A 7,918-nucleotide genomic window follows, 5' to 3' on the forward strand; every position below is an offset into this window, starting at 1 on the left:
TAAATGAATTATGATTGATGTCAGACATGAAATACGTAATGTTGACGCATAATTTATACATCAGTGTTGGTTTATCGTTTGCCTGATCTCAAACTGTGCATACATTTACGTTTTGTTGACATGTTAATATTTTTCAATATTGGGAATACATGCCTATTTCTACTGAATGTCGTGTTTGAACTAGATGCACTTAGTGAAGTTACGACAGTTCACAATTGACATTGATCAGGTTCTAGTGCGGTAGATTAATCCTGCCTTTTGCGAAGCGTCACGTGACTAGCATTCAACTCGGTATGCTTGTACTGCATTTCACTGCTTGTGACACACATCTTGCCAGATTAACCACCACACGCAATGTCTCACTGTTATTGTCAGACATACATAATACAAACACCTTATAAGTTTGGTCACACTGTGATCCCTGAATAAGTCGCAACTTTGGAATATTCGTGATAACGCTACACGTTCCTAAGCGCAAGAAGCACACACAATAGTTTCGAGTAATGTTACTGTGTGTCTTCCTACCTATAGTTACCCAGAATAACTCACAAAACACACAGGTATATCCTTTTATGACCACAGTGAATGTCCTGTGTCCACCCAGACATGTAAATGTCTACCTACAAAGAGTTGCCCAGAATAACACACAAAACAAACAGGTATATCCTTGTGTGACCACAGTGTATGCTGTGTGTCCACCCAGAACATGTGTCTACCTACCTAGAGTTGCCCAGAATAACACACAAAACAAACAGGTATATCCTTGTATGACCACAGTGTATGTCCTGTGTCCACCCAGACATGTATCTACCTACCTAGAGTTGCCCAGAATAACCCTCAAAACACACAGGTATATCCTTGTATGACCACAGTGTATGTCCTGTGTCCATCCAGACATGTGTCTACCTACCTAGAGTTACCCAGAATAGCCCTCAAAACACACATGTATATCCTTGTATAATCACAGTGTATGTCCTGTGTCCACCCAGACATGTATCTACCTACCTAGAGTTGCCCAGAATAACCCTCAAAACACACAGGTATGTCCTTGTATGATCACAGTGTATGTCCTGTGTCCACCAAGACATGTGTCTACCTACCTAGAGTTGCCCAGAATAACCCTCAAAACACACAGGTATATCCTTGTATGATCACAGTGTATGTCCGGTGTGCACTTGGCCAGTGTGTGTCTCCTTCTGTTGTCAACCTGGGTCTCTGTGTGGGCTGCCTACATACAACCCGGAAGTTATTTCACTGATGGTTAACCTGGTGCCAAAATTAAATCCACGTTGGATCAATGACTGAAGTCTCACAACTTACAGGTTAATCTGTCTCTCAGGTTTGCCTATGAGGCATCCATTTATTCACGTGGAGACATACTTCTGTGAATGTTTTTGCTATAAATATTTCACTGTTTTCATTGTTATTTAAAGGAATTTATCATTTAAAGGAATTTATCATCGTGGAAGCTTCCTGTAACAATGTTCGAGCAACACTATGAAGAAAGACACCTGGGATGAGCTCACTGGTTCTAAACATGTGGGGGAATTGAACATGCGTCCAGTTACAGGGTTGCACATTTACAATAACAACATTGTCAGTACACTTGAAGTGTGAGACTTAATCTTACTGCTACAAATACATCCACGTTGGTACAACGTTCGTCTCTAACCGTTGTGAATAGATATGCTCATGGCATTTCCTGCTTCCACGCTGGACCGTTATATGAACACTGGTCTACGTCTGATGTATACTGAGTCATAGCAGTGATAGTTTCAAACTGATGTCTTAGTTACAGGCAAATTTATGTATTTGGCACAAAGTGTTAAAAGGTGATGCTTGGGATTAAGGAAACAGGACAAAGTTTTTGCTCGCCTCGGAGACACACTGCAGCATAGTATATAATTCAGTTGACTATCTCAATACAAAGGGCATGAGTCACGCACGCTCCACATGTACACGCACGCTCATACATTGACACTGAGGTATGTGAGGTTGTTTGTGATGTCAAATCTCGACTCATGTTATTGACAGAAAGCAAATGCTTTATCAGGGTAAATCACATTTAACCTCAGCTATTGGGTTTCGTATTCTACCTCAACAAGGGACATAACTCGTGTCTGTTCTAAAGGCTCCTGTCACTGACTCGGCCGCGACTGGTTAATCTTGTAGATAAATACCACAACGTCAGTGGGTAAAACCAGGATACTATAAATAGATCATTTACGTCACTGCACTGTACAGCAGATTAATCTTCCGTCGTTTTAAAATACTGCATATTACGACTATTGTATATCTGAATGGTACGGTTGCTATGGAAACAAATACCATGCAGACATGAGTACATGAATCCGGAAGTGTGTTTGTTTTCAAAATGCTATGCTATCTCAACGGCACAATTATATCGGAAATAAAAGTATGTATATAGTCACACATGACAGCAACAGTGACGCTGTATATATCGTCAGACGCATGTATTCCGACTGATGCTCATCCGTCTGATCCTCTTCTATGTAGCCATGCCCATTGTAATTATTGATATATCACAACGAATGAAAAACATGAGTGATATAGTTCAATCTTCTCAGCCTTCTTCGTTATGCAAATGATTAATCTCAATCATATATTATTACATTTCAAACCAAAACACTCTCAACATTTTAATTTTGCTAATGTGCTTGTGTTTCAGATATTACATGGAGAGCTTAATCTTAGGGCTATTTGTGGATCAAAGTTGGTCCTTTGACATAACCTTACACAGCAGGGGTCAGTCTTCAGATACATCGTTCTTTGTATCAACCAATACAACTCATTTGGATAATGGCATTGATGTTAAGAACTAGTACAAATATTGAATTTTAAGTTGTAATATTCCAGTTATCATGAAACAAACTGGTAAACAGATTCAGCAGATGTTACGGGTGTGGTGTTTCACGGAGGATACCGTCAGATTAACCCTTGTCGGTACAGATTCAGCAGATGTTACGGGTGTGGTGTTTCACGGAGGATACCGTCAGATTAACTCTTGTCGGTACAGATTCAGCAGATGTTACGGGTGTGGTGTTTCACTGAGGATACCATCAGATTAACCCTTGTCGGTACAGATTCAGCAGATGTTACGGGTGTGGTGTTTCACTGAGGATGCCCCGTCAGATAACCCTTGTCGGTACAGATTCAGCAGATGTTAACCCTTGTCAGATTAACCCTTGTCGGTACAGATTCAGCAGATGTTACGGGTGTGGTGTTTCACTGAGGATACCATCAGATTAACCCTTGTCGGTACAGATTCAGCAGATGTTACGGGTGTGGTGTTTCACTGAGGATGCCGTCAGATTAACCCTTGTCGGTACAGATTCAGCAGATGTTACGGGTGTGGTGTTTCACTGAGGATACCGTCAGATTAACCCTTGTCGGTACAGATTCAGCAGATGTTACGGGTGTGGTGTTTCACAGGAGGATTTCACTGAGGATGCTGTCAGATTAACCCTTGTCGGTACAGATTCAGCAGATGTTACGGGTGTGGTGTTTCACTGAGGATACCGTCAGATTAACCCTTGTCGGTACAGATTCAGCAGATGTTACGGGTGTGGTGTTTCACTGAGGATACCGTCAGATTAACCCTTGTCGGTACAGATTCAGCAGATGTTACGGGTGTGGTGTTTCACGGAGGATACCGTCAGATTAACCCTTGTCGGTACAGATTCAGCAGATGTTACGGGTGTGGTGTTTCACTGAGGCTACCGTCAGATTAACCCTTGTACGATTCAGTACAGATTCAGCAGATGTGACGGGTGTGGTGTTTCACTGAGGATACCGTCAGATTAACCCTTGTCGGTACAGATTCAGCAGATGTTACGAGTGTGGTGTTTCACGGAGGATACCGTCAGATTAACCCTTGTCGGTACAGATTCAGCAGATGTTACGGGTGTGGTGTTTCACTGAGGATGCCGTCAGATTAACCCTTGTCGGTACAGATTCAGCAGATGTTACGGGTGTGGTGTTTCACTGAGGATACCGTCAGATTAACCCTTGTCGGTACAGATTCAGCAGATGTTACGACCCTTGGTGTGGTGTTTCACAGCAGATGGAGGTGGTGTTTGCCGTCAGATTAACCCTTGTCGGTACAGATTCAGCAGATGTTACGGGTGTGGTGTTTCACTGAGGATGCCGTCAGATTAACCCTTGTCGGTACAGATTCAGCAGATGTTACGGGTGTGGTGTTTCACTGAGGATACCGTCAGATTAACCCTTGTCGGTACAGATTCAGCAGATGTTACGGGTGTGGTGTTTCACTGAGGATGCCGTCAGATTAACCCTTGTCGGTACAGATTCAGCAGATGTTACGGTGTGGTGTTTCACGGAGGATACCGTCAGATTAACCCTTGTCGGTACAGATTCACCAGATGTTACGGGTGTGGTGTTTCACTGAGGATACCGTCAGATTAACCCTTGTCGGTACAGATTCAGCAGATGTTACGGGTGTGGTGTTTCACTGAGGATACCGTCAGATTAACCCTTGTCGGTACAGATTCAGCAGATGTTACGGGTGTGGTGTTTCACTGAGGCTACCGGAGGATGCCGTCAGATTAACCCTTGTCGGTACAGATTCAGCAGATGTTACGGGTGTGGTGTTTCACTGAGGCTACCGTCAGATTAACACTTGTCGGTACAGATTCAGCAGATGTTACGGGTGTGGTGTTTCACTGAGGATGCTCTTAAGTAAGTCAGATCAAAACCCTTGTCGGTACAGATTCAGCAGATGTATGAAGAAACGGTATAGGGTGTGGTGTTTCACTGAGGCTAGGCCGTCAGATTAACCCTTGTCTGTAGGTTTTGAAGTATTCGTCATCATGGTGTTATAGTCATCGCAGGAGTCAAGAAGCATGTGACTAGCACGTGAAGTGACGTGTCTACATTACAGCATGGTGCATTTCAACACAAACACACAGACACACACACAAAACAAAAACAAAACAAAACAAAAACAACCCAAAACAACCAGCAAACAAAACAACACACACACACACTCTCTCTCACACACACACACACTCTCTCTCACACACTCTCACACAGACACACACTCTCTCTCACACACACACATACACTCACATACTCTCTCACACATACTCTCACACACTCTCTCTCACACACACACACACACACACACACTCCTATCATATCCGTCACTGGAGTGTTCTATTGTTCTCATGTTAAACAGTCGCATGAAAATAGTCCAGGCGTTGAAGTGACACTGGCGCTTTGGAAACAGTAACCTTACACAGATGAGTGAGTGGGGGTTTTACGCCGCTTTTAGCAATATTCCAGCAACATCACGACGGGGACACCAGAAATGGGATTCACACAATGTAAATGTACCCATGTGGGGAATCAGACCTGTGTTTTCGGCGTGACGAGTGAATTCTTTAACAACTGGGTTATCCACCGCCCCATACACTGATGAAGAAAATATAGCATTATGTTTTAATGAACTATCTTGAAACAGCCCCGTAGTAGAAAGTGTTTTATGTTCTAAGAGCACGATAGAAGAGAGCATGACTTTAAGTTCTAATAACATTTGCCAAGCCTGCTCTGGAAATATTTACATGACACTGACAGGACTATACATTTAACGACTCCTGCTTTAAATATTAGCAGTCCATGTGCTGATGTGTGTGTGTACTGAATGTGTTATGCACATTACATAAGGACAGCAGTTGACAGCCTCCTCAATACCTTGTGACCAGTTCCTGGCAGGGCAGGTTAATCTCATGACACTTGTGTGACGCTGATACTGACTGTTTGTGTAGCCAGGGAGAGTAACCGCCATATATGATATATTTGACAAGTCCAATTGTGAATGATTGTTATTCCTGAATAATTCATTACTGTGGAGTATTCTTGTACAGTCATAATCTTTCTACAACAAGCAAATAGTTGCTATCGATTAATGTTATTGTGTGTCTACCTACCTAGAGTTGTCCAGAATAACACACAAAACACACACTGGTATGTCCTTGTATGACCACAGTGTATGTCCTTGTATGACCACAGTGTATGTCCTTGTATGATCACAGGTATGTCCAGTGTCCACCCAGCTATGTGTCTCCACGTCTTGTGTGCCTGGGACTATGCGTGGGCTGTATATAAACAACCCGGAAGTTATATCACTGCTGGTTAACCTGATGCTAAAAATAGATCCACGTTGGACCACTGGCTGTAGTCTCACGACAACACTGGTTAATCTTTCACTCAGGTTATTCACGTTGAGACATTCTTCTGTGAATGTGTTATAGACTTTCCACTGTGTCCCCTGTTATTTAAATGAATTTAATAACTCTGGTTAGTAAGTTTTCGTTGGAACTTCTTTTAACAATTTACCAACAATATCAGGGTGGGAGACACCAGGGGTGAGCTCAATGGTTGTGCACGTGTGGAAATCGAACATTGGCAGGGGCGTAGCTACCATTGTAAAAAGCCCGGGCTTACACGTGATTTCGAAAGGAAAGTTGGGCAAGCCCTCAATACTATAAACATATGGCTTTGCAACCGATCGGGCTTACACGAATAAAATGGCTGACGGGTCCAGTCGTGGACTTGCACATTTACAATGAACGACATTACATTGTGTGCCTGAATCCTGGTATGGGCTGTCTATATTCTACCAGGAAGTTATATCCCTGCTGGTTAACCTGATGCTAAAGATATATCCACGCTGGCCAGTCTCACAACAACACTGGTTAATCACTGACTACAGTTACCGTGTAATCATAGTTTACTCACTGTGAGAAATGTCAGATATTTTACTATGGAGGTGCCACTGGGCTTAGTGAGATAGTGTTCAGTCTCCTCTAACAATGTTCCCGCAATATCAGAGCGGGTGACACCAGGGTGAGTTCAATGGTTGTACACGTGAGGGGAATCAAACAAGGGTCCAGTCACAGAGTTTAACATTTATCATGATTAATACCATTTCAGTACATTTGCCGGTACACACACTTAAAATATGTGACTTTTCGGGCATTCCGTGGAGGTGATTAATAAACTGTTGAAAATTTGCTCAGCTATATTAACATCTCCAGCCTACCTCAGCACACGACATACATAAATCTCCTAACAGCTCAAGTGGCTCTCTTGAATGATCCGACTGTGGCTGGTTAATCGTGGACAGTAGATACACCCGCGATGCTATAAATAGATAGTTTACGTCACTGTAGCGTTCAGCGGATTAATCCTGAGTCATTTTCTGTCATAATAAAATATTATTACAAAGACACATTCATGTGGTATGTTGTGAGTGAGTATGGTTTTATGCCACTTTTAGCAATTTTCCAACAATATCACTAGAAATGCATGGGCTTCACACACTGTACCTATGTGGGAAATCGAACCCAGGTCTTTGGCGTGACGAGCAAACGCTTTAACTAGGCTACCCCACCACCCCTTGAGTGGTATATAAGAGTGTGTATAAAGACATATATTGACAGAACAAGAAACATGTACCCTGATCGATAATGACCATACAGGTCCTCTCTTCAGCTATATTGTGAATTGATTTTAAACAATACATTTCAAACTAAAACCTGTCAACAAAAGACAGTAAAACAACTAGATGATAAGATTCTCTTGAATGTAGCCATGACGACCCCTGTGTTACTGGATATACCATATAGAAAGTAAAATAACACTCTGACGTGGCTGAATCCTCTCTGTTTATAACGTTCTTGACAGTTGCCAACTGCGTGTTGTCGTATTTATCTTAAAACAACCCGAAGCAACGTTTAGTGAAATGACGCACTCACTCGAAAGTGTCCTCACTTTCATTGTGCGGTTTAAACATGAAAACGTGCACTCACGTAGCCCTCTCTACAATATCTTGTAACAATTTTCTAGTTGGAAAGATTAACCCTGACGCTTGGTG

General features: G+C 42.5%; 1 long non-coding RNA gene across 1 annotated transcript in view; it reads right to left on the minus strand.

Moving 5' to 3' along the window:
• The window catches only part of LOC124286224, a 61,998-nt gene extending 61,015 nt beyond the window's left edge, over positions 1-983 (minus strand). The window contains exon 1 of the long non-coding RNA XR_006900986.1: positions 816-983. This is a non-coding gene — a long non-coding RNA (uncharacterized LOC124286224). The remainder of the gene's footprint in view (positions 1-815) is intronic.
• Between the last annotated feature and the right edge of the window lie 6,935 nt (positions 984-7,918).

Source organism: Haliotis rubra, unplaced genomic scaffold (genome assembly GCF_003918875.1).
Source record: "Haliotis rubra isolate DU_JTF1 unplaced genomic scaffold, ASM391887v1 Scf379, whole genome shotgun sequence".
Lineage (NCBI taxonomy): Eukaryota > Metazoa > Mollusca > Gastropoda > Lepetellida > Haliotidae > Haliotis > Haliotis rubra.